The sequence below is a fragment of the Capsicum annuum genome, chromosome 6, assembly GCF_002878395.1.
Source record: "Capsicum annuum cultivar UCD-10X-F1 chromosome 6, UCD10Xv1.1, whole genome shotgun sequence".
Taxonomy (NCBI): domain Eukaryota; kingdom Viridiplantae; phylum Streptophyta; class Magnoliopsida; order Solanales; family Solanaceae; genus Capsicum; species Capsicum annuum.
This window is the reverse complement of record NC_061116.1, coordinates 104,208,441-104,235,222: the sequence shown is the minus strand read 5'-3', so window position 1 is coordinate 104,235,222 and position 26,782 is coordinate 104,208,441.

The following is a 26,782-nucleotide window of genomic DNA, read 5'->3' as shown; positions in this document are numbered from 1 at the left end:
CTAAGATTAATCTTAGAGAAACAATTCGCACCTATCATCGATCCTAGGAAGAGTATACTTATTCTTTATGGTCACCTTGTTTAACTAACGGTAAGTGATGCACATTCAAAGGGAACTATTCTTCTTGAGCACAATAACACCAGAGCACGCCAAAGAGACATGCTAGGATGAATAAAACCCTTTTTTAAGAGATCCTTCAAGTGCTCGTTAAGCTCCTTCAACACAGACAGAGTCATTCTATAAGAAGGGATAAAAATTGGACGAGTGTCTGAAATAAGATCAATTCAAAAATCAATTTCTATATCAAGAGGAATACAGGAAAGATTATTGGGGAAAACCTTGGGAAACTCATTAGCCATGGGAATAGATTCTAGAGAAGGACCCTCAAAGTTATAATCTTTAACTAAGACCAAATGATGCAAATACCCTTTAGAAATCAACTTTTGGGCTCTAAGATATGAGATCATCCTCCCCTAAGGCACTAAACAACCCCTTCCCATATAATGACCGGCTTATTAGGGAATTTAAATATGACCCTACGGGTTTGATGATCTAAGAAAGCATAGCACGAATACAACCATATATCCCCAGAATAATATCAAAATCATCCATGTCTAACTTTATCAAGTCTACAAGAGTTTGTTTACTACCAACAGCTACCACACACACCCTATATACTCTTTTGACAACCATAAAGTCTCCTACAGAGGTAGAAACATAAAAAGGGTTATATAGACACTCAGGACAAAAATTGAAATGCATATCCATAAATAGGGTCGCATAAGAATGGATGGACCATAGATCAATCAAATAATACACATCACGAGAGAAAAGTCTCAACATACCCATAACTACATCTGGAGATGACTCGGACTCCTAGTGAGTAGAAAGTGCATATAAGCAATTTCGATCAGTGTCGGTACCAAAAACAAAAGCAGACGCAGCACCCTTTGGTGCAGGAGTAGACGAAGTATTAATTGGGGCCCTATTGGCCCAAGAAGCACTAAAGAAGGGCACTCTCATTGCATGTGCCAAATCGAACCACATATAAAATATTTGTTCCTTCCCTTCTCACACTGGCCAAGATGTGCTAACCATAAAATCTACAAAGATGATAGGACAAAACTGACTAAGCCTCGCTAGTTTGAGATTGGGCACCTTGTGCCCTAGAAGCATTACCACTCTAAAAATACCTATCTCCCAATGTCCTGGAGTAGGGAATACTAGCTGTAGAGTAGGAATTGGGACTCACCTAATTCTTCCTCTTGGACTACGGCTTTTACTTTGATCTAAAAACTGAGACCTCTTGCTTTGCCTCTCATCAATATTCACATGTTTCTTTTTCTCTTCTTTCACTTATTGCAAATGCACAACCAGTCTAGAGATATCTATATCATTGATTAATAAGGTCGTATTTCTCTCAAGGACAAACTCAGGAGATAGTCTCAAGGTGAACTTTCTCATTCAAAACCTTATATCTGATACTAACTCCATATCACACCGAGATAACTAGTGAAATTTCATGGTATACTCATTGACTAACATTTTTTCTTGCTTTAGATTAACAAACTTCTCTATTTTTGCTTTTCTCAACTCTGGAGTAAAGAATCAGCCTAAAAATGCATTAGTGAAATCCTCCCACAAGGATGACTCATCAATATCACCCCTTTTTTGTTCACACTCCTCTTAACATTGGTACGCCACGTCCTTCAACTGATAGGCCAGAAATTTCTCCCCTTCTATATAGTGGCATGCATAACTCTAAAGATCTTTTCCATCTTATCCAAAAAAACCTTGAGGATATTTCTCTACCTTAACACCGGTAAAGGTTAGAGGACTCAACCTTATAAATTGGCCAACCCTTATGGCTTCAAAAGATAGATTAGAAGATACACCATGCAGAGAATGAGAAGCTACCAACTGAGCAATCATATGAATCGACTAACAAAACTTAGCATTTGACTCGTTGGCCTGAGGTATTAGAGGGAACTGGTGGAACTCCCACACCATCAGCTACCAGACCCTAGACCGAGTATAAACTCTGTAAGGAGAGAGAGTACCATAAACATCATCTCCAGTCAAGAAGGAAAGGTTTGCAGGAACTTCAGATCTTTTTGGAGGCATAATCTGAAAGACGAGCAAATAGAAATCAGAAGGATCAAAGACCTTAAACTTTATAGCTCAAAATAAGACAACAAGAAAGTGAAATATTCCTAAATTCATCAAAGCCTCTCTCTTATGAGTATGGCACACTACACATCCATAAAAGAGACTCTACTTGACACGGCTTTGTGGAAACCCATCTGACCATGAACCTGGATCTGATACCAACTTGACACGACCTAAAATCAGGCCTTATTATATGGGCATATCGATCCCAATAAGGGATGAATACCATCTCATAAACCTAACCAAACCATCATATCAATCCATAAATATTGGATGATCTCCGAGTATATAATCAAGATAGCAAAAATAGGACTAGTATACATGACTTAAGAATGTCTAATCATTCCATTAATGTCATCGTACCATCCAACATACCCAAGTTTATAGTCATACAAAAGTATTTACCAATCCGATGTCTATAATATATCGGGACATGGCCCTAACAATAGCCAAAAAACTAGTCTAATACAAGACTGACATAAGATAGAAAGACTATGAAATGTATGCCTTTTGAAGTATAGAATCTTACCACTTCAAAGTCAACACACATTCTTCTTAATTACCTGGTCACTATATAGGAAGATAAGAAGAAGATCTGGCCCTTGTGTCATGTAGGGACACAACGTCCAAAGATAGTTAATAGTTGGAGCTCTAGCATGTAATTCAAGGGTAAGGATAAAATAGTATCATTATTTGATACCAAATAAAACCATCATAACCCACCACATTATACACATAGACAAGTAGATATATATGGATTCATTAAGTGTCAAAATATGGCAAGGCCATAGCATGCATTTCAAAGCACCTAATTATGAACCATGAAGTAGAAGACTCTAAGCTCCCATTCGTGTAGGTTATATCAAGAAAGAAGACTCTAACCTTAAGTTGTATTACTAAGAAAGTGGACTATAACCACAAGCCTCTTGTTGTAAAAGTAGACTATAACCACAAGCCTTTTTAATAGACAAGTGGACTTTAACCACAAGCCATTTTATTTAGCAAGTAGATTCTAACCATAAGCCATCTTATTACGCAAGTGGACTCCACCCCTTTGTCTATTCATTCACATCTACACTATTCATATTTGGGGACTCTAACCTACTTAACCAATTCAAGCCATCAAGGCTATAATTTAACACCACATATGACCACAAGGTCTTAATGAACTATTTATCGATTAATCACTTTAATAGGCCAATATCTTAGTTACAACTACCGATTAAGTCAAATTATTGTCATCAAGACCCATACAACACTATTCATTCTTCATTAGAATTTATCTACCCAACTCTAGTTCATACATAATTTAATTTCAAGTTTGGGGACTCAAACCCCATTTAAAAATTTAACCCACCAAGGTTATAAATTAACTCATTACATGGCCAATAAGGAATTTACAAATTCGTTTACCAATTATGCTTACTCATTATGATATTGCCTTAGTTCAATCACTATTAGCATGTAACGAGTTATTTCTCTTAGATATTTTCACAAACATCTTGAGGGCATACCTTTACCATGACCAAAACCCAAGTGAAAACCATCAACATTAGGGTTAATCATGACCCAATTGTTAAACCACAATCAATAAGAACCCATATGTGCCAATCATCACCAAAAACATATATAAACATAAGTTTAAACAAGAGTAAATATTACCGATCATAATACATCAAAACCCTCAACATTTGTTTCAAAAACCACCTTTAAAGATTTATAAAAATGGTTAAATAACATGATATTTGAGACATAAAAATAAGGAAAGAGTCACATGCCTTATACAAGATGATTCACAGAAAGATTCTTGACCCCCTTAGCCTTTACATGAAAACTCTTGAAATGTTGGCCTCTAATTTAATTGAAAAAGTTTTAAGAGTGTTTTGGAATGTTTTTCAATTTGTATATGTGGAGAGTGAAAGGCCAAATAAGGTTATAAGTCCTGGGTTGTAGGGTTTTAGGGGTGGGAAATGTCAAAAAGGTCCTTAGCTTAAAAGATAAAAGGTGCACCTAGGAGGGTCCGAGTTTCATACCCAATTTGTACCCTAGGTACGAGTGGTACCCAAACTCATACCCTAGGCTTCACCATGGACCACTAAACTATTCAACATAAAACCATGCTAAGTTAGCTCATATATTAGCATACAAATAGTACCCTAAATAGTACTTTTACCCATACCTTGGACAGATTTAACTAGGGAAAGCATATGGCATTATATAACTAGGCAGCATATGACTCGTACCTTAACGTACAACTTTGGAAAAACTAAACCGTACCTTGGATAAAATGTAACCCCTACTACACTACCTAACATACTAGTAAGAGTACCCAAGTTGTATCCTAGGGTATGAATAGTACCCTTGAGTCGTACCTTGCCCAAAAACTTTAACTTAGGGAATTTTTCTAAGGGTCCAAAGCCTAGGTGTTTCATATAGGTCGTAAAGTCCCATTATGAGTCATATTAGTTGAGTCATAGGGTCAACAGACTATGAGTGACCTGGAGGTTGTATTGGCTACGGTTCATGGTAACGAGTCGTATGAGTCCCAATGAATCATATAGTGACCCGTAGCCGCTGATGACTAAATTTCAATTGTAAATTGAGGGCAATTCGGACAATTCCCTTCTTACCCAATTAAAACCCCACATTCATTAGGAACTTAAGAGGGGTTATTTTTTATTTATAACATACTCAAATACTTCCAAAGCTCTCTTAAGTCTCTCAAGTAGCCATGCTTAAGGTTTCTTATAAATAGGTCATCCAAGTGCTCAAGTGTTGAATTCTTTTTGTGAAATTTGGTATTTCAAGCATGTTACTCTTTCCCTAAATGTTAAATTTCTAAACACTTAAGTTTTACATTATTTTTCATATGGTATTAACGTTTATTTTTGAAACATGGGTTGATGTTTCAGAATAACTGTTGTTCATTTGATGTTTCATGTTTGTACTTGTATGGTTTATGTTTTGATGGTGGTTTTAAATAAATATTTATGCATGTGAATGGTGAAAATATTAAGGGATTGTGATTTCCCTAAACTTGTGACTTTTAAAGTGGTTATGACCTGACCTCAGCCCCCTATCGTGGAATTGGTTTTGAATATAAAAAGTATGCACATTGAATATCTTTTGAACTATTGCTTAATATGAAAAGGTCAACGAATCATTATGATTTTTAATTGAACTTTATGGGGTTGTGTAATTCCCCAGGTTCATGTATAATTAAACCAAAGGAGATTGTGAATTCCTCTAAGTAATGGAAATTGGTGTGGCATGTTGATATTACCTTACAGGTGTAGTAGGTATGATGATACCAATAATATACGAAAAATTATGTATGAAAAATTATGTATCATGGGTCACTTAATGGGAATATTTAATAATTGTTTAATTAGGCTTTAATGAGGTTTGTGTAGATGAGACATGAAAGTAAAGGTCCCCAGAGGCCGATACTTGAAGTCACAGTTGTCGATGCAGGGGTCTATATGACTGGGTGGTTTGAGTCCCACTACTGGAAATTATCCCTATGGAAACAAACTTTTTGGTGATGGTTATAAAAGTATTGCAATAGGTGGCCTATTAAAACGGTTGCAAGCGTTGCCAAAAATAATAATTCGATTAACTATAATTTAACACTATAACCATCCCTTTTGACATTAAACGTTGCAATAGATAAATAAAATAAGATATACCAACACTTATTTTATTCCCTCCATTTTATTGAAAATTTTATGAAGTCTGCCAAAAAATATTTAATAAAATATTTCAACCCTTAAACTGCTAATAGTGTTCTTCAAAAAACAAATTACTACAGATCCCCTCCACTGCTAAATCACTACAAAAAAACCTCCACTACTAAATTAGAGATCTTTCACGTCGTGAGCTGCCAGTGCCAGTGGTGAGCTTACTTCCACACCCTTAAACTACTAATAGTGTTCTTCAAAAAACAAATCACAAGAACAAATACTCCACTACTAAATTAGAGATCTTCCATGTCATGAGCTACCAGTGTCGATGGTGAGCTTGATTTCACGTCATGGGTTGCCGGTATTTTCTGTGGGAAAAGAAGAAGAGGGGAAACAACATATATGCCAATAAGTGAGTTGCATCTACGTGATAGATAAATCATATTTTCGATTAGGGCTAATTTTACACTTCAATTTCTCTCAAATTTGCACTTTAATTTGGGGATTTCTAGGTTATTGTATTCTTCTATTTGACCTATTTTTTTTTTGGGTTTTACTTTATGTCTTCTAAATTATGTGATGATTTTAATCTTGTTTCTTATACTTTATGTCTTCTAAATTATGTGACAATAAATGGTTAGATATAATTATTGCTTATGTGGGTTTAATATACCGGCGGCCTTTTAATCGATTATAATTAGTGGGTTTTATTCCTGTTGATGATTTATTAGGGAAAGTGACGTGATAATTTGGTGGTTAATTTAGTTGAGTTGAGGAAACCATATATTTTCTAATTAGAACTCCAAATACACAGATTCCTGGATGTGATAGTTATACTATGATGATTTAAATTAAGAAATTAAGAAGTTTACTGCTAGATGTTTTCAGCTGGTGCCAATCGTTCTGTATATAAACTTACACGAGCATCCACTTTAAAACTTACAGAGCCTTTCACTTCTCCATACTTTATACCCTCGTTAATCACAATTTTTTGTTCTTTTTATCCTTTTATCAAATGTTAACTTTGGCAGACTGTGCTTCTATAAATTACAAAATCAATACAATAGTCGATTGCATTGATTATAAAATTAAAAGGTTAATGCATTAACATAAACTGCATTAGCTATATATCGAGGCATTATATTGGCATAATAGATGTGGGATTTTTGCATCATTTATTTTCAGACTTGTTGACTGAGAAAAACTTTTGAAAGTGGTCAACAAGTGTAGTATTGACATGAATTCCCCTTTATAGAATTACAACACATCATCCACAAAACACAAGTGTGTAAGTTGCAGGCTTGTACATTATGGATGATACTCAAACCCCCTTATGATTGTATCCCCAGACATTGACTTTGTAAAACTTTTCATACAAATGACAAATATAAGGGGTGATGTAGGATTTCCTTGTTTAAGCCTTCTTTTCCCCTTAATATTTCAATACAGTCCTCTATCTAATGCAAGTATAAATTGGGTATTTGTTAAGCACTCCATAACCCACTTGAGGAACTAGTGTGGTAAGTTAAGTACATGTAACATTTCTCAAAAAATTTTCCATTCAACTATATCATATGCTTTCTTGAGATCTACCTTCATTAAGCCAAGTTTCTAAGTCTGCGTCCTGTTGTACAATCTCACTAAATCCTAGGAAATTAAGATATTTTGTGCAATACTTCTTCCTGGTACAAATTCAGTTTGATTCCCTGAGATTATTTTTGGTAGCACCAAGCTTAGCTTATTTCATAACACCTTCAAATAACCTTGTAGATTGTATTGCAAATTGTCTTTGTCCCTTTGATACATGTTACAGCTTTTTTCTCCTTGTACCAGCACGCTACTTTGTTAAGCTTATATGGAGACTTATATTAGAGCATTTTTTAAATTCTAGATGTCAACATTATCAGAGTAGAGTTTGTCACATTTTCAATATGAAAGTTCCTATGATGAAAATTTTAGTTATGCTACTTGGGTTCATTGATGTTATTATTGTTGGCTCATATTTTTTAAGAGTCCAAGCAACCTAGATAAGAGATATCGTTAAGTTTGCAATCTCAAAAACCTAATAATTTTGTTCTTCTATTCAGTGAAGTGTTCTTAGTATGGATTGCTTATGTCTGTTAAACTTGTTAAAATTTTGTGGAAGTTTCTTGGCATCCTATTTCACGTGGTTGACAATGTTTATATTTTATCTTAGCATGAATCATAATTTTGGTGATTTCATTGTGTTATGTAGGATTTTAATAGATAGTGAAGATAAAAGTTGGATGAATTGTTTAACATGGACTGATGAGTTTGAGCGTAGAGTGAAATATTTTCTTGAAAAGGAATTTGAATAAGCTGCTCAATGAAATAAAATATTATGTCCTTGTAGAGACTACAAGAATCAACATTGGCATTATAGATATATGGTGGAGGATCACTTTATTTCTAGAGAGTTTCTTCCTAGTTAAACCAAATGGACTTTCCATGGAGAAAGCGCTTCCTCGAGAAAGACACATCATCTAATCAATGATAATGAAGGTTCTAATATGCGTGATGATAATGATGGACTAATTTAAGCCACATTTAGAAATATAGATGTTGAATCAAGGCATAGAGAAAAAGTTCGAGAGCAATTTCCCGGAGATGCAACTAAATTTGTAAAATTATTGGAGGAAGGAAAATAACAATTATATCCGGGGTGTAAGAATTTTAGTAAGTTTAGATGCACTATTCAGTTGTTCTTGTTTAAATGATTGCATGGGTTGAGTAATGCAGCATTTTTAGATCTCTTAGTGTTGATAAAAGAGGCCTTTTCCTTTGCTCAGATACCAGAGTCTTTCAATAAGGATAGAAATGTGAGAAGAGATTTGGGTCTTGATTATGAAAAAATACATGCCTGCCCTCATGATTGTATGTTATTCTAGAAGGACAATGAGAAAGCTGAGATTTGCTCTGTATATGGTACTTCTATATGGAACAGTGTTGGTGGTACCTCAACCAATGCAGGCTCTAAAATTCCTGCAAAGGTTTTAAGATACTTTCCCAAAAAGCCTAGGCTTCAGAGGATGTTCATGTGTCCTGAAATAGTTGTTGTAATGAAATGGCATGCTAATGAATGACCGAATGATAAAAATCTAAGGCATCCCACTAATGACCAAGCATGGAAGGATTTTGATCATTTGTATCCAGACTTCTCTAGAGATCCTCTTAATGCTAGATTAGGTCTCTCGATTGATGGTTTTAATACATTTTGAACCACGAGTATTTATCATATAACATGGCCTGTTATGCTTATGAACTATAATTTATCACCATGTATTCATATGAAGCCGGAGTATCTTATGTTGTCAATGATCATTCCAGGCCCATCTTCTCCTAGAAAAGATATTGATATATTTTGCAACCACTACTCGATGAATTAAATAAACTATGGGAATATGGAATAGATACATATGATGCTGAAACCAAACAAACATTCATAATGCGAGCAACCTTAATGTGGACAGTTAGTGATTTTCCAGCATTAGCAATACTTTCGGAAGAAGCGCTAAGGGAAATTAGCATTCCTTACTTGCAATCATAACACATGCTCTCAATATCTCAAACATAGTCGAAAGATGTGTTATTTGGGTCATCAAAGATTTTTATCACTTGATCATCCACTGCAAAAACATAGGAAGTCATTTGATGGTAAGGAGGAACATAGACCCGCACCCATTCCTTTGTCGGCTATAGAAGTGCTTAAAGAGTTGCGTAAATTTAATAATGTTTTTGTAAAGGGCAAAAAGAAAATGTCTCGAGATAATAAGGGTCCTTGGAAGAAAAGATCTATTTTTTTTTTTGAATTGTCATATTGGCCAAATAATAAATTGAGGCACAATCTTGATCCAATGCACATAGAAAAGAATATATGTAATAGTTTGCTTGGGACTTTATTGGATATAGATGGAAATTCAAAGGATCATGTAAATTCTCGATAAGACTTATAAGAAATGGGAATATGAGAGGAGCTACAACCCGTAGAAGATAGTAACGAAAATGTAAGTTTGGCTCAATCGTCATTCTCCATAGAATCGGAACAAAAAAAATTATTTTTCAGCGTCTTGAAAAATGTCAAATTACATAAAGGGTGTTCTTTAAATATATCAGATAGTGCGCATACAAAGGAGATAAAGATATCAGGGTACAAGATTCATGATGCTCATTTTATAATGCATCACTTGCTACAGGTTGTTGTTAGAAAAGTGCTACCTAAGAATATTGCATTGACATTGATTAGATTGTACATTTTTTGTAGAGCCATATGTAGTAAGGTAATTAGGCTGAGAGATCTTGAAAAACTGGAGTCTGAAATTGGTGAAATTACATCTAACCTTGAAATGATTTTTCATCCAGCATTTTTTGATATTATGCTACATTTTCTTATTCATTTAGTAAATAAAATTAAGCTTTGGGTCCTAATCATCTTACTTGGATGTATTCCATTGAGAGGGCCCTATGTAACCTTAAGGGGCTCGTTTGTAATCGATCATGTCCAGAAGTATCAATAGTAGAAGGTTATTTGGTTGAAGAATGGTTGAATTTTTGTTTAAGATACCTACATGATGGTGTGAAGACGCGATTTAGTAGGTACCAAACTAAAGATGAGGAATCCATTCTAAATTTGTCTCCTATATTCCCTAAGAATGGTCATCTAGCTGGAAGTGAGAAGAAAAAAATTGTACTTTTTTTATGGATGTAAAGTTATGTTATGAAGCACTTTGAGATATCCTTTTTAACATGGGAGATGAAGAAGTGGAAAAGTTTATCGAGTAAGATATTTACATATTAAGCTTCATTTATTTGTTTATGAGAAAGTACATAAACATCTATTTATAATGACCTAGTAATTATACTGTCAATATTATAGATTGCATGGAACATAAAAATTCATTGAGCAATCATACTAGATCCAATGCATGGGTAAGAGAAAGGAATCATAGTTATGAATTTAGCAGTTGGTTTGAAGAGAAAGTTAAAAATATTGAAGTATCCCATCATTTAAAATGGCTATCTAAGAGGCCTAATCTAGTGTCCAAGAGATATAGTACATATTTCATCAATGGATATCAATTTCATACAAAAGATCGGGATGCCACACGTAAGAATCAGAATAGTGGAGTGACTTTATCAATAACAACTGATAGTTTTGCTAGTTATAGGGACCAAAATCCCATAGATAGAGTGGTAGTTTATTATGGAGTCATTCGAGATATCATTGAGATTGATTACTATGGTTGTTTTAGTGTTTTATTGTTTAGATGTGACTGGCATCAGAATGAAGTGGATGAGTATGGGTTAACTTGGGTATACTTCAACAAGTTATGTAGTCAAGATGATCCTTTTGTATTGGTGTCTCAAGTTTATCAAGTTTTTTATGTTGTGGATCCAATTGAGAAAGATGATTATTATTCAAGGAATAAAGTCCCTATTTCTTTGTATGATCTAGAGGAAGAGAATTTCCCTAATATAGGAGAAATATTTTAGAGGGAGCCTAATGATAACATTGGTCCCTCAACTAGATTAGATGAGGGTGACTTTAGATGGGCAAGAGAAGATGGAGCCACTATTGTTGTTGATATTCCATCTACTGAAGAACTTTCAGAAGATATAGTTATGGCAACATAAGAAAACGAGGATGAGTTTGACGATATTGATTGGGATTGGATGGAGGAAGTTGATTAGAGAAGAAAGTTCTTTTAGATATAATCATTAGTTTCATTTTTTTGTATGAGTGTTAAATTTTATTTTTGTACATATTTTATATCAATGATTGTTTATACAGTTGACCAATTTAATTCTCAATATAGAGAGAACATTATGTCTCATTGTTTACTCTTTTATTTCTTTCACAAGATTCAATTAACTATGCAACAGTAGGAGCTTCTTCTAAACTAGCAGTCATTCTTTTAAGATATCCATTTCAGGTGTGTTAGGGGTTTTATAAGTTTGTTTTATCTTTATTGAGATCAAACATTGAGATTTGGTTTTTATTGTGTTATAGTGTAAGAAACTAATGTTTTGGAAGTTTCAAATTCTGATGGAGTCAAAATACTATATGTGATTTTTTTTTTCTATCAGCTTGTGGTTGATGGGTAGAGTGTTACCATATACTTGTTCATCTGGGATGTAGCAAAATATGATACTCAAAATTGTCAATCTAACTTGGGCAATACTGGTAGGGTAAATGTCTGATTTAATGCTAAAGGAAGCTACATCAACTGCCAACATAAGGTAAGAATCATTAACTGTAGTATGCATATAAATTGTCTCATGTTCTAGTGATGGATTCACACTGATCTAAAATAGGTGTACCATCAAGGTCTGCACCCTTTTTATCAGTTAACAATAGTACTACGGTTGATCATGTTTACACTCCTTTCTTTTTGTGTTGTTCCTTTTCCTACCAACTGTACATTGTAATTAAATAAGGTTGAGAATCTAGGTAAATACTTATAATGGAACTAAAGTCTATCAATTTTTATGCCTCTCCCTTAAATCTTTGTTTTCCATGACATATCAGATACGGTCAATCATCCATATGATCAATCTTGGTTATTGTTACATTGAAGTCCCCGCAGAGTAACTAAGGTTTTGAAAGGGAAGCAACATATTGATTTCTGCTTCATTTTTTTAGCCTTTTTTTAGTAAATTAGCTTAAAACACAAGAAGATAAGCTTAAATATATTGCAACATGTATAGAGTAATTTAAAATGTTAAAGTCCACCAAGTTTTCGTATATGAGTGATGCATTTTTTATAATTAATCGATATAAGCATCCTCTAGGTGCTCTATTTTTTATTAGATAAAAAAAAACATCTAGGGGGATAGTTAGATGTGCAATTACAAAAATAAGAATTCTCTTTGTTAAGATGAACTGAGGAAACTTATCATTCTCTCACAACTTCCTATACATTTTCATCCTTGCATTTATATTTTAAATTGCAAATATTCTCTTTTTTAAAATTCTATTCTCTCTATTCTTCTTCCTTTTCTCACTGGTTGTATCCTTAATCTTTTTCCTGGAAAATTATTCAATCCCCAAATGCATGTGATCCTTTCAATCGAGTAATAGTTATACCATTGTGTGGACAGGTACACTTCTACAGTTATAAAGCTGAAATCCTAGGAAATTGACCCTTGAATGGCCTGTTCCATGAATTCTTGGCTAAATAGGATTCTACCACCTCCCATTTAAATTTGAATATGCTTTGGGAATTTGTTACAACATTCCTGAGAATTATATATATATGGTTTTCACCTGATTGGTTGTGCCACATTATATTCTAAACAGAGACTACTGCCTTTTCTTTATAACATGTCTTTAGTTTTGAGTTGGTTTGAATTCTATGAAGTTGATTACACGATTTATAAAGTTCATTGAATGGAAAAATTATTCTTTCTTTTAATGCTTGAGAGAGGGATGACTCATTTTTGGTGTTCTTCTGTTTCTCCTAGTTTGAATTTCATGCATCAATGTTTAATTAGTTGGATTTGAACATGGTCTCCGGCAATAGGATTTAAAGTTTATGGTTTTTGAATTTGTCACCTAACCCAATATCTCATCATAGTTACTATATTCACACTTAAATATTCAAACATATCTAATGAATTCCTGACATGAGTAGTACATGGTCCTAGCAAAAGCTATTGGATTCGTCTGAACCCGTGGCTAATACTTTGTACTACCTTTTGTTGAGCTTCATACCTCATTCTGTTTAAGTTAGATGAGGGCTAGAACTGCAGTGTTAGGCCCTCTAAATTGACTTGGAATTTAAAACATTATGCCTAAAGCTGAAGACCATCCAACCTAGTTTAGATATTATAGGAAATGAACAAAAGTAAAAAATAGAGTTAGGACACAGAAAACAGAAAAGGAACTTAAGTAAATTAGTTCAAAGAAGGTAATACATTTGATTGAGCTCCAAGCGGGATGAAAGTACTTGCATATGAAGTACTGACTAATCAATTTTTGTTCTTAGAGTATTATAGATTGTGATAGTCGGTGTGTTTAGTAAGAAATAAGGCAGCATTCTTGATTTTCTTAATTCTCCACTATTAATGATGAATTTTGATTCTCAGAAGATTTTAAATTATTGGTGTAAATGAATACTAGATCCATATTCAGTCTTAGACGTTGTTTTTGAATATTCTTGAAAGCAATTGAATTTGTTTGATGATAATATCGGTGTATCATACTCTCTTCTGGGTCGTGTTGTGCTCTACTGTTGGATCCTACCTACACTGGTTCTGGGAAGTGGGGGGCTATTCTTAGTCCTGTCTTTTGTAGAAAGTTTACTCTATCTTTGCTTTACATCAACATCGAGTATGGTACGTTTGATCAATGAATTGTAGATTTTTTTTCAAGTTGTTAAATTATTCTTGAGGCTGATTCTTATGTCATAAATCTATTGATTCCTCTTCTTCCTGATTCAATGTTGGGACACCAAATGCTAAGTTACATGGCCTTATGCCATAAGCACCAATTACTAGCAAAACAAAGCCACTTAGTAAAAATGTCATTTGCCCTGGTATTGGACCAACACATGATTCAGTTTCTTAATTTCCATATTCAGGTGGATGCAACTTTGAGATTGCCACTTTTAATGTCAGAACTAGCATTCCCTATAAATTACAAGAACTTTTAAAGAATAGTTAAGGTAATGTATGTTTAATGCGACAGAAGTTACTCTTAGTAATTATGTTTTTTATGCTAAGTGGATAGTTATGTTAAGGATAACTTGCAAAATTCTGAAAACTTTGCAAACCTAAACCAGTGATGTTGATCTTTGCTTTACTTTAGGTGATCTTTGGTATCCTTTTCTGGGTCCGCTTAGGTCATTACAGTTATCTGCTTGGTGTTTGTGTGATCTTCATAAGATTTTATGGCTTAACCATCTTGCCATTACATTATTTCTCTTGATCTTACAGAGACTTAAAGAATCATGAATCAACAAGGGTGTTCGAGAAATCATCAGAAAGCTAAAAAAAATTCTTTCAACTGGATCACTAGCAGCTCTATGAAACAAACATACTAGAACACAAAAAGAAGAAGAAGAGCACAGGCTACATAAATGCAAAAGAAAATTATCAAAAATATAAGGAGAAGTCAAACAATGTTTCACCTATATCTCAAGTACCAGAACAAGTGCAACAGGTGCTAGCTATATCTCAAGTCAGAACAAGTGCAACTGGTGTCTCCGAATTTCACCTCTCTTGCAGTACCGATAGAGGAGTAAGTACCTCAAGAATTAATAGACTCCACCATTCGTGCATCACTACCCACAGTTGAATGAGTGAAGCAAGATCAGTCATAACTTCCTAATTTACAAGCAAATAAACAATCTGGAGAAGGCAAAAAGATATATAGTTTAGTTTATACTATTTCAAAAATTATCTGCATTTTACTAATTTTGTTATTGATATTACTGTAGACCTTTCAACTAATAAAAGAAAAGGAGTCGCTACACAAATGCAAGCAGTACATGGACAGACTAACCTTCAACTGATAGTGCTAAATGAGTTGAACCAGGCTATTGGTCAAACTAAAGAAGTGGTCACTGAATTTTCTAGCTTTCTTGGAACATTGGCAAGGAATGGGACATTTTGTCCTCTTAATCTCAGTTGGAAAGAGTTGAAGACACACGGTAATATATGGAGCTATATTCAGGTTCTAAGTTCCCAATATTTTGTTTTCTACTTGAATGTTTTTCACAGTTTTTACACTAACCCAATTCAATCAAATTATAGGAAAAATATGACATTCCCAACAATGGGAAAGATTGGGCTATGAGATCAATTGATGTTGCGTTTAGAGGGTATAATTCTAGACTTAAGAAAGATCACTTTTTTGCCTACACCAATGATGAAATTCTAAGGATAAAAGGCCTAGCACTGTTCCAAAACATGTATTTGAGGATCTCCTTAAGTATTGGAATTCTAAAAAAGCTGAGGTATGATATCAATATGGAAAACTATTATACTATTGTTAGCATGCATTTATTATTGAATTCATCACGCCTGATCTTTATTTTTACATTGTTCGTTCTTTCTAAAAAAGGCATCAAATTCTGTGTGTTTAAACCTTCACTACCTCGATCTTCTTATTAAAAACTTATTTATAAATATGACTTGCAGGATACTTCCAAGACTAACAGAGAAAACAAGAAAAAGTTTAAATATCCGCACACTATCGTCAAAAAAAATTTTCCTTTAATCCGCGAGGTTTGGTGTTTTCTCATATTGTTACTATAAACTTGTTGAGTTTACTTGATAATATTTTAATGCTGACTTGTATGTAACTAGGAAAAAAAAGGAAAATTTTGGTGCTTTGTCGAATAAGAAATTTTTTGTGGCTACTAGAAGAAGGAAATCAGATCGAGTATATAAGGACATATCTGGAAAAATTACAAACAAAATACTTCCTATTTCAAAATTGATCAAGATCATTGTTTTCTTAAATATTGAATCAACTAAATTTACTTGCTCTTGAATCTAATGTGTGGGTTGAAATATTGAGAGTAGAGACTCAATAAAGTGAAGATGGTACTCAATCAACTAATGTATTCACAACAATTAGGGGTCTGATCATCCTGGTCGAGTAAGACTACTTGAACATGGGGTTACCAAGACTCTTTTAAAATAGAAAGCAAGTGATTCTGGATCCTCTTCAAAAGCTGATGAGCTAGTGGAGAAGAGATTGGATGATCAAGAAGAGAGGATGCAATAAAGAATGTAGGAAAAATTCAATGCTCAAAGAGATGTCATTGAGTGAGATATTACAATGAACATCATTGCATAATTCCGTGTCTAAATCCAAGTTAACACTTGATCCTAATATGCTAGGATTCAATATTCACTCGTCAGTAGAGCGGTTGCTAATCAACCAATGAACCGTCCATCTGTAGGTAGTAACAATCAATGTTAGTCTTCGTTTCTTGATCTGTTGGTAGTAACAATCTATTGGTAGAACTTCTCTTGCTTTTGGGTATGCCTGCAGCTGATTAGTTGATGAAAGTTTGGTATTAGTTGTTTGGTATTATGGCCTGGTATTATTAGTTTGGCATTGTGTCCTGGTATTAGTAGTTTATTATTGTGGACTGGTATTAATTTGGTATTGGTAATACGCTAGGTACAATACTTGATTCTTGAAGTAATCCTAATAGGAATAGTTGGAGGGAGAATAAGATAATAGTATCTATGACCAGACTTTGGTTGCTTTTTATTGAAAAGTAATATCATCAGCAAGTGGATCATATAGGAATTCATAGCTAGAAGAGATTAGATCCCATAATTCTAATTCTTTGGTAAGATAGACGCGCCAATGTTATAGTATTTTAGGCCATAAAAGCATGCTCACACATATTACTAGTTCTATTTTCCAAAAAAACTCTGACTAAGTTTCTCTATAAAGAAGTATTTTTGGTTTCCTATGGTAAGCCCTTGTAGAGTTTAAGATCTGTGATCTTTGATTTCACCAACGTGTTTGTGGAAATTTGTTATAGCCTGTGTGCTGAATCTGAATATAGATTTTTGACTTATTGAACATTGAGGCTAGAGTGAGCATGTCACCTTTTTTGTTTCATCATGTTGAAAGATTGCTTGGAAGAAAGGGTGAGCATTGTGCTTAGAATAATTGGATCTATGGTTGAGCGATAAAATAGAAAATCAGTGCCCGTTTTTCCATAGATTTTTGAAGTTGTAGATAGCCTTTGTGCCGTAGGTTGTGTTTCAAGTTTGAGTTTTCAGTCACTTTTAGATAGCCTTATCTATCTACAAAAAATAAAACAAATTCAAATACAAACTACAAGAAAGAGTTAAAAGCGGAACCCAAAAACTAAGATGATATGAACCTGAAGTCTTCCAGCAGAATCTATTATGACTACGTCTACATTCTTATTTTTGGCCTTTTGTAATCCTTTCTGGGCTATTTCAGTAGGTTTTACATTTTTTTCCTATGGGATAAATAGGCACATCAACCTATTCCCTCACTTATCAGTGAACATGAGAATGAATAAAGTTATGTTTAGATACTCTGCATACTTGTAAAGAAGATAATTTATAAGAGAAAATGGTCTTTGTGTAGAAGAATAGAAAATAACACCTAAAATGGAATGACATATAATCTTACTATTTCTTAGGTGACACGGCATACCTGTTCACCCAAAATAACGAGTTGGTCAGTAGCAGCAGGTCTGTACATGTCTCCAGCAATCAGCATGCAACTTTTACCCTGTAGATCATACCACCAACACTCATTAATTGTTCGGAATGCATAACTTTAATATTAGAAGGTAGTCAGAGAAATTCAGGTTCTACGGCTATATACAGAAATGATAATAACATAGAGAAAGAGGTGAAAGAAAGGTCAGAAAGGGATTAACAGAAGGTAAAGTTTGGATATATTCTTAATTATAAACCAGTTCGGAGACTTCTCCACCCATCATTTTCCATAGAGGAAGAGAGTCGGATGAGTCAAATATGTCTATGTTGAATACATTCAGCATGCTAAAAAAAGGTCAAACATCTATAGTTCAATTTATGGTTCTGCTTTATCCTCAAAGCATCTCTAATCTCTGATTTTTTTGTCTGTCCGAAGGACTAAAACTATAGGTATCAATATTTTCATCCAAATCCTTTCCAACTTCCTTCCAAAGGACCAAAAAGGCCAAGCTGGTGTAGTCACCCAAACCTTTATATCTTCCTTCCACCCAAACCAAAAAGGCATTAGCTCAATTTCAGTTGTTCTTTAAAGTTTTATCATCTCACATTTGGATGTTTGTATTTTTTTCTAACCATGATTGGTTGATTTGCCTCTTCACTAGCTAAATTATATGTGGTTTATGTACTTATTTTCTCGTGTACTCCTATACTATTATTGTTGTGTTATTGCTTGTTGTAACCAACAAGAAATTAAATGAAATCAACTAGAATGAAACTGGCTAATTTTTTACTCTAAATCTCTTTCCAAAACCAATATCAACCATATATTTGTCCAGATGGATGAGTTATAGCTTATTCAGCATTATATTAAACTGTTGGCTGTCTTGAATTACTCCTAGATATGAACTAGGAATTTCATTATTTTGTTGTGGAATGGTCCTTTTTATGTTGTCATTTAACTGCTAATTTATATTGTTTGTTCTCTTTTTATAGGTGTCCAAAATGAAGAAAGAGATGAAGAAAATGATGAAGACGTTAATAAGATTTTTGGGTTGTGGATAAATGCTCTAATATCAATTGTTTTGTGTTGAATTTTTTTAAACTTATCATGACTCAAACTTGCTAGTATGTAAAAACTTAACTAATAATTTGGATTTGATTACATTTTACTTTTGGGTTTAAATTATTATCTTGTTGTATATTTTGAATTATGAGATTATTAATGAACGATTTTGTTTTGTGAGGTGTATATATTATATTATAACTTATTATGTATGTAAATAAAAATTTACATTAATATGACTATTTATATAAATCGTTTCAATTTAATAACATCTGACTATAATTGTTGCAATAGATCAATAAATCATAGCAATAGGTAGTCAAAAAGCGTTGCAACAGAATAACAAAAGCATCGCAATAGATGTTATTGCAACGGTTTAATGTCATTGCAATAGAATCTATTACCATGGTTAGTAATAGTTTCCAGAGATGAAAATAGGTGTTCCACTAAGTGATGAAATAGTTATAATAGGTACTCAAAAAGCATTACAATAGAATACAATAGTGTCGCAATTAATGCTATTGTAACGGTTACTAACTATTACATTAGCATCTATTGCAATGGTTAGTAACCATTGTAATATATGAAAATAGGTGTCTCAATAATTCAAAAAATAACCATCGTAATAGGTTAATCTATGGCGATGGTTTCTGACAACCGTCGCCATAGCTCGACCTACGGTGACGGTTTAGACAACTGTCGCATAGAACGTTACCATAGACCAATCGCAATGCCTACCTATGGGACATTTGCTGAAACATTATGGTAGAGCTATGGCAATGGTTTTGTTGTATATTGCAATGGTTTATCAACCATCACCATAGGGGTAATTTCTAGAAGTGTCCTCCTTCCTATTATTGTTATCATATTAAGAGGAGGTTTGATTCTCCCATATTATATTAGATGATTTGATGCTTATGTCACTTTGATATGTCGGGAGGTTTGAGTCCCCCATAGTGCATATGTATGCCCTCTGATTCATGCAGCCACACGCACTGGGGCCCTACCAGCTGGATGAGAGTAGGTCCCATATAGCCCATGGGTGCCTTTTTATGTTATAATGGTTAAGCCATACAATCCAGGCTAAATTTTAAAATTCATGTTAAGCCTTGTTTCCCTATCCCAGCACGTAATATACATATATATATGCATTTGATCATTTGCATTGGTTTGGAATAATTTTAAATTCTTGATCACAGCATTATGTTATCCTTATCCCTGAGTTACATGCTAGTGTTCACCCTATTAACCATCTCTGAACGTTGTATCCCAAGGCGATGCAGGTACCGAAGATACCTCAACTTTTCCTGCGTAGAGTTTAGTGGATTAGATCCGTTCTTCTATTTGTTATGGTGAAGTGGTGAGCTTTCATTCTATAGAAGACTTGGACATTTCATCTATAATGATCATAGATTAGAATTAAGAGTTTTCATTATTATTTTCATTGTCATCTAATAAAGTCGGGGACATGTCCCGACCAAGACTAATTTTTGGTTCTTGTGTTAGAAAGCTTTGTTGGACTGTGGACTTGGGTGATATTGGTCGTTTGTTTTGGCCGATCGATGCTTATCGGTTATAGGCATACCCTTCATTTTTTAATTATTATTTTGTGCTATGTTGTTATATGTTTGAAATTTATCCGACATTGGGGATATTGTGTTGTTTGGCTAGGTGCAAAGGGATGGTCTTTGGTACCTTATAGACTTGATATACCCATCATGACAAGGTCCTGATTTAGGTCATGACAGATAGCCACTGTCAACTTAGGTGATTTGCTTAAGTTTAGGTACACAGTTTCCAATGAGAGCCCAGGTCAAAATCAAGTTCATTGTAATTAAATGGGAAGGTGAAAAGGTTTTTTAAAAAAAAAAAGAAAATAGGGCTATTTAGGCTTAAATTAGGGATCATGGGATACTTTTCTTATTTTTTCTGTCTTTTAGGCTAAGAGTCGACTTATTCAAACATGGCATATTATCATGTCCCAACCAACTATCCTATAACCTAGGCAACACTAACTGGGCATGTTTTGGAACAAATGAACAAAGTGAACTAGGCAAATGCCTCACATGCATAAGGTAGAGGGTTATATTATCAACTACTGCCTATCCAATTCATGCAATACTAAGATAAGGTTATTTTTTCCTTAATTCTAATTCAATAAGAAGATTCAAAAATGGTCACACACATATTCACAATACATACTTCACAAAAATTTTAGGAGGGGTATAAAAATAAATATTTTGACTGCACTTAGGTTCATTTATTTTCTTCTAATTAAACAACACAACATATATCATATATAAGCACACAACAAAATACCTAATAATGTTGATTCTGTTATGATAGCACACCCGACAATAAAAACCTCGAGTAGTTAGTACACCCTCACCCCCAACTTAAAGTTAATGCATTGATCCCTGTGCATATTAGAAAGTAAAGAGCATAAGGGTGTAGGGACATACCTAGGATTCTCTAGGCATTAAAAGCGGGCTCGACCCTAGCTGGGGTATCATGTGTCTCATCACCAGAAGTTGGTGGTAGATCTCTACTAGAAAAAGAACCTAATCCTATTTGGGCACACCTCTGGCTGTCAATATCAATCTGGTTGTGGTGTCCTTCTTCAAGGCCCACCTAAAATCTTCATCTAAGTCATGTCGATCATCCTTCTCACTTTTTCTCTCTGCCCCAATACTTTGGGCCTCATCATCCTCAGTAAAAATATCAAATATTAGTGGAAGTGATCTGGAAAATGACTGTACATATAAATTTAACATGATAGGGATGAAAGAACATGGCTCTCAGCTAAAGTATGAACCTCTGATTTCAAAGTAGCCACCTCTTTATGCAAGCCCGATAAGTAAGGCACTTGAGCCTTTCAAAGTCGGTTTCCTATTTGAGCCTCAAAAATATCAATATATATGTGCAGCTGTCTAGTATACTACTCAATAGCCGCCCTCATCCTAGCCTCTACTCTCACCTCAGATGCTTTCAATACAGTACCTACCCATAGCCAAATCTAATAAAATAATAAGGCCAACTAAGTGTCCGTGTGTGTATGGATCGCTACCAAGGGACATCGCTACCAAGCTTAGATATCTGTTGAGCTACCTATTTCGCTAAGTCTATCTACTAATCCCTCAGATTAATACCTCTTATTGTCCTTCTACTTCTCTTAATTCTTAATCTATGATAAAACTCTATTGTGGTGGCCGACCCCATAAACTCTAGCCCAAACAAGAATCGACAAATGGTCTCCTTAGATAAATCAACTCGAACCCCTCTAATAAGTGTATGAGTTATTGGGAGTTGGTCATATGCTCTCCCCTCAATGGAGTTATCAAATCTATAGAAGCTGCATATGATGTATAAAACTCTCATACAATCTCTGGGTAGTAAAATCCTAAAGGCTCACCCATCCAGCCCATTCTATATCTATAAAAAGTTGTCTTCAAGTTTGGAGCACCTTCTAAAGCTGCAATCTTAATGTGAGTCTCCTCAATAATAATGCACCAAGGTCTATGCTGGTTAGTAATAATAATATCCCATACGTAGATGAATTATATGTTTACGATACAACATATCAAAAGGGCCTAAACAACTAGTACAGAGATTTATGTGGACTACTGAGTGGATAAGGCTGAAGCAGAAGCATCCTGAGTAGCCTATATGGTCTCTTCATCCTTATCATACTACGATACATCTATCTCATAAGCACCAATATTGGATGTAGGGTCACTTGTACAAGAATTAAACTCATCCTCTCCCTCATCATATAGGGAAGGATAGGAAAGTGTTGTGGTGAAGTCATGGCTAACTTCATTTGAGGTCAAGTTTGAATAACATGAGCTGGGGAATCCTAGGGTCCAGACTGAGGTATCGATACTGGTGTGGACTGAGATCTCAGTTGAATAGAAGCCCTAGCTACTGCCTGCCTCTGACTCTTGGCCCTAGTCTGGCATGGAGCCAAGCTCGCACTATTGATGGTGTACTCCTCTATGGATCCACTCCATTTGATAGATTCATCTCTAAATTTAGACTACACGTCCTTCTTTGGTGTAGCTTTGGGTCCCATTGTACCAGTAAAGAGAGTTGTTAGAGATTGAAATACAACAATGGAACAAAAAATAAAAATAAAATTGAGATTCCTACTCTGAGCCTACATACGCCCCAACCTGCGGACCATAAGTTGTACCTATGGGGCCCTAGGTAAGCTCGTATGTATTATACAAAGTATCTAATCTTTTAGAGCTTTAGGTTTGACACCTACATGACACCCTATATGCTTGTAGGTACTCCCTACGAGGCGTAGGTAGGTTTCATGGGTTCAACCTAAAGTATTTAAATTTCTTTCCAATATTCCCCATCCAATAATGATAAATTTTCTAATTTTCAAACCAAGTTTGATCACCATAACATGCATCAATTCTATTTTCACAGGTATTGTAAGAGTTATTGGAGTCAAGAAACTTCTACTCTACTTTGAGTGTATGCATAGGTTATTTCAATCCAAATGTAGATATTAATAGAACTTTAACTCTAAAAAGCCTACCTTGAGTAAAGATTGTAGAAAAAGAAGGAAAAATAGTGATTTTGCCCCAAAATCTAAGTGTAAGTGGTAATATAGAGTAGGGTTTTGCCTTTTAAACTTTTAAATGGGAGAGGAAGAGTTTGAATTTAAGTAGGAATTTGTAATTAAAGAATTAATAGGTGAAACGATTGGGTTTAAGGGCTATAAAGTCATAGGTTTGCCAGTTAGGGTTGGGTTGCATGGGCCCAACCCATATCTTTACGAAATTTGACCCTACAGTTCAGACCCTACCTATGCCCCTACTTACAGACCATAGGTTGTACCTAGTACCCTATAGTTAGGGATTGTACATTCACTTTATCTACCCATTTATTTGTTTTAATTCCTATAACCCAACCTACGAGGTCGTACGTTGTACCTACAAGGTGTAGTTAGGTGTCGTAGGTTAAAGTTCAAAGGCCCAAATTTTTCTTCTTATTTCCATGACTAAACTTACGTGTCATGAATTTGACCTACAACCCATAAATTGAGTTATAGGTCCACTTACCATTCTTTAATTACTTCTCTATGCTTTCTAACCTACAAAACAAAAAAAAGCGAATACTACAATCTTGGGTTACCTTTCAAGCAATACTTGATTTAACATTGTAACATGACGTGGCTATGTTGGGTACTCAGACATCATCAATAATACCATGGGTTGAATCCCATTCAGCGTCTGATTTAACATCGTGGTATGACTCAGTTCCTTTGGCTACTCAGACTTTGCCAAGGCTAATAGTCTCACACACTTTCAACACCTCTATGCTTCCTATATAATGCTTAACACGATGCCCGTTTACCTTAAATGGGGAATCCCTACATCGTTGTAGCTCAATTATACCATGTGGAAATACTCTTACCATAGTAAATGGTCTATACTACCTAGACTTTAAGTTTCTAGGAAGCAAGAGAAGTCTCGAATTATATAACAATACCACCGCGTTGAAATACGTTCTTCTCAATTCTATTCTCATGGTATAATTTCATATTCTCCTTATACATGGATGAACTTTCATAAGAACGAAGACGGAACTCATCTTACTCAGTTGTCCTGTCCAATCTCAAGTGTGAAACATCACTCTACTAAAAATTCAGCTTCTTCAACGCCCATAGTGCATTATGCTCAAGTTCAACCGGCAAGTTGCATGCCTTTCCGTACACATTATGATAAGGTGAGGAACCTATGGGAGTTTTGTAAGTTGTCCAGTAGGCCCAATGTGCATCACTTAACTTTATCAACCAGTTAGTCCAATTGGCATTCACATTCTTTGCCAAAATAGACTTGATCTCCAGTTGGAGACCTCAACCTACTCACTTGTCTGCGAATGGTAAGATGTTGCAACCTTATATTTCACACCATATTTTCAAGTAGAGATTTGAATATATGATTGCAAAAATGGGACCCACCATCACTGATGATAGCTTGGGGAGTACAAAACTGAGATAAAATATTTTTCTTCAAAAATAATGTAACTCATTGACCTTTATTATTAGGAAGCGCAATTTCTTCCACCCATATAGGCACATAGTCGATTAGAAACAAGATGCACTTCATACCAAGTGAACTCATTAATGGACCTATGAAGTCAATACCCCACACATCTAAAAGGTTAAGCTCTATAATAGGTGTCATTGAGAGCTCATATTTCCATGTGATATTGCCCTACCTTTTACATTAGTCAGAGGCCCGAGCATAGACATTTGCATCCTTATAGATAGTCAGCCAATTGTAACCACATCACAAAATTTTATGTGTCATACGAATACCTCCATGGTGACCCCCAATTGGAAATGAATGACAGGCCTCCAAAATACCCATCATCTCAATTTTAGGAATACACCTCCAAATCACACCATCCACAGACCCCCAAAACAAGTAAGTCTCATTCCAAATTAACTTCCATACCTCATATATAAATCATTTTTGCTGCTGAAATAACATGTCTTCTGGGACAAGGTCACTTTCCAAATAATTAGCGAAGTCATAAAACTAAGGGATAAAGTTTTGCTATGTTACCAAGATGCGCTCATCTGGAAAAGTATAATCAATTTAAATATCATCCCCTATTTTAAGAATTGACTTATCTTATAGGTGGCATAGATGGTCTGTAGCCTAATTTTCAGTGCCCTTCAAGTCCTTAATCTCAAAGTCAAACTCTTACAGCAATAGTAACCATTGAATCAATCAAGGATTAGCATCTTTCTACACCATAGGATGCCTAATATTTGTATGGTAAGTGTGCATAGCAACTTTGTACTAACCAAATAGGGTTAGAAATTCTCAAAAGTAAACACCACTACAAGCAACTCTTGGTTAGTAACCATGTAATTTTTCTATACGGGTTTGAGTGATTTGTTATCATAATAAATAGTATGAAGTATCTTCTCATGTATTTGTCCTTGGATATCTCCTAGGAGCACACCACTGACATCACACATCAACTCAAATAGAAGATTCCAATCCGAATACACAATGATTGGAGTAAGAATCAACCTCTCTTTTAGGCAGTTAAAAGCCTTAGGAAAAGCATCATCAAATACAAACTTCACCTCCTTCTCTAATAGTTTGCACAATGAATTTGCAATCTTAGAGAAGACCTTGATGTGGCCTATAAAAATATGCATAACCCAATAAACTCTAAATACCTCTCATAGAAATTAGTGAAGAAAAACTTTTAATCACTTTAATTTAAGCCTGCTGACCTCTATCCCCTTCTTTGATATTCTATGCCCTAGAACTATCCTCCCTTCTCTAACCATGAAGTGACACTTCTCCCAGTTTAGAACCAGGTTGCACAACTCATATATCTGAAGTGAATTAACCAAGTGAGCTAACAATTAGCAAATGGGTCACCCACAAAAGAGAAATCATCCATGAAGACCTCAATATTATCATCTACCATATCATAAAAGATAGATATCATGCCATGCAAAAATGTCGAAGGAGCATTACAAACACCACAAGGAATCTTTTTGAATGTAATGTACCATATGGACAAGTTAAAGTGGTTTTCTGTTGGTACTCAAAGCAATAGAAATTTAATTATACCCTAAATTACCATAAAGAAAATAATACCGTCCTTTACCTGTAAGATAGTCTAACATCTAGTC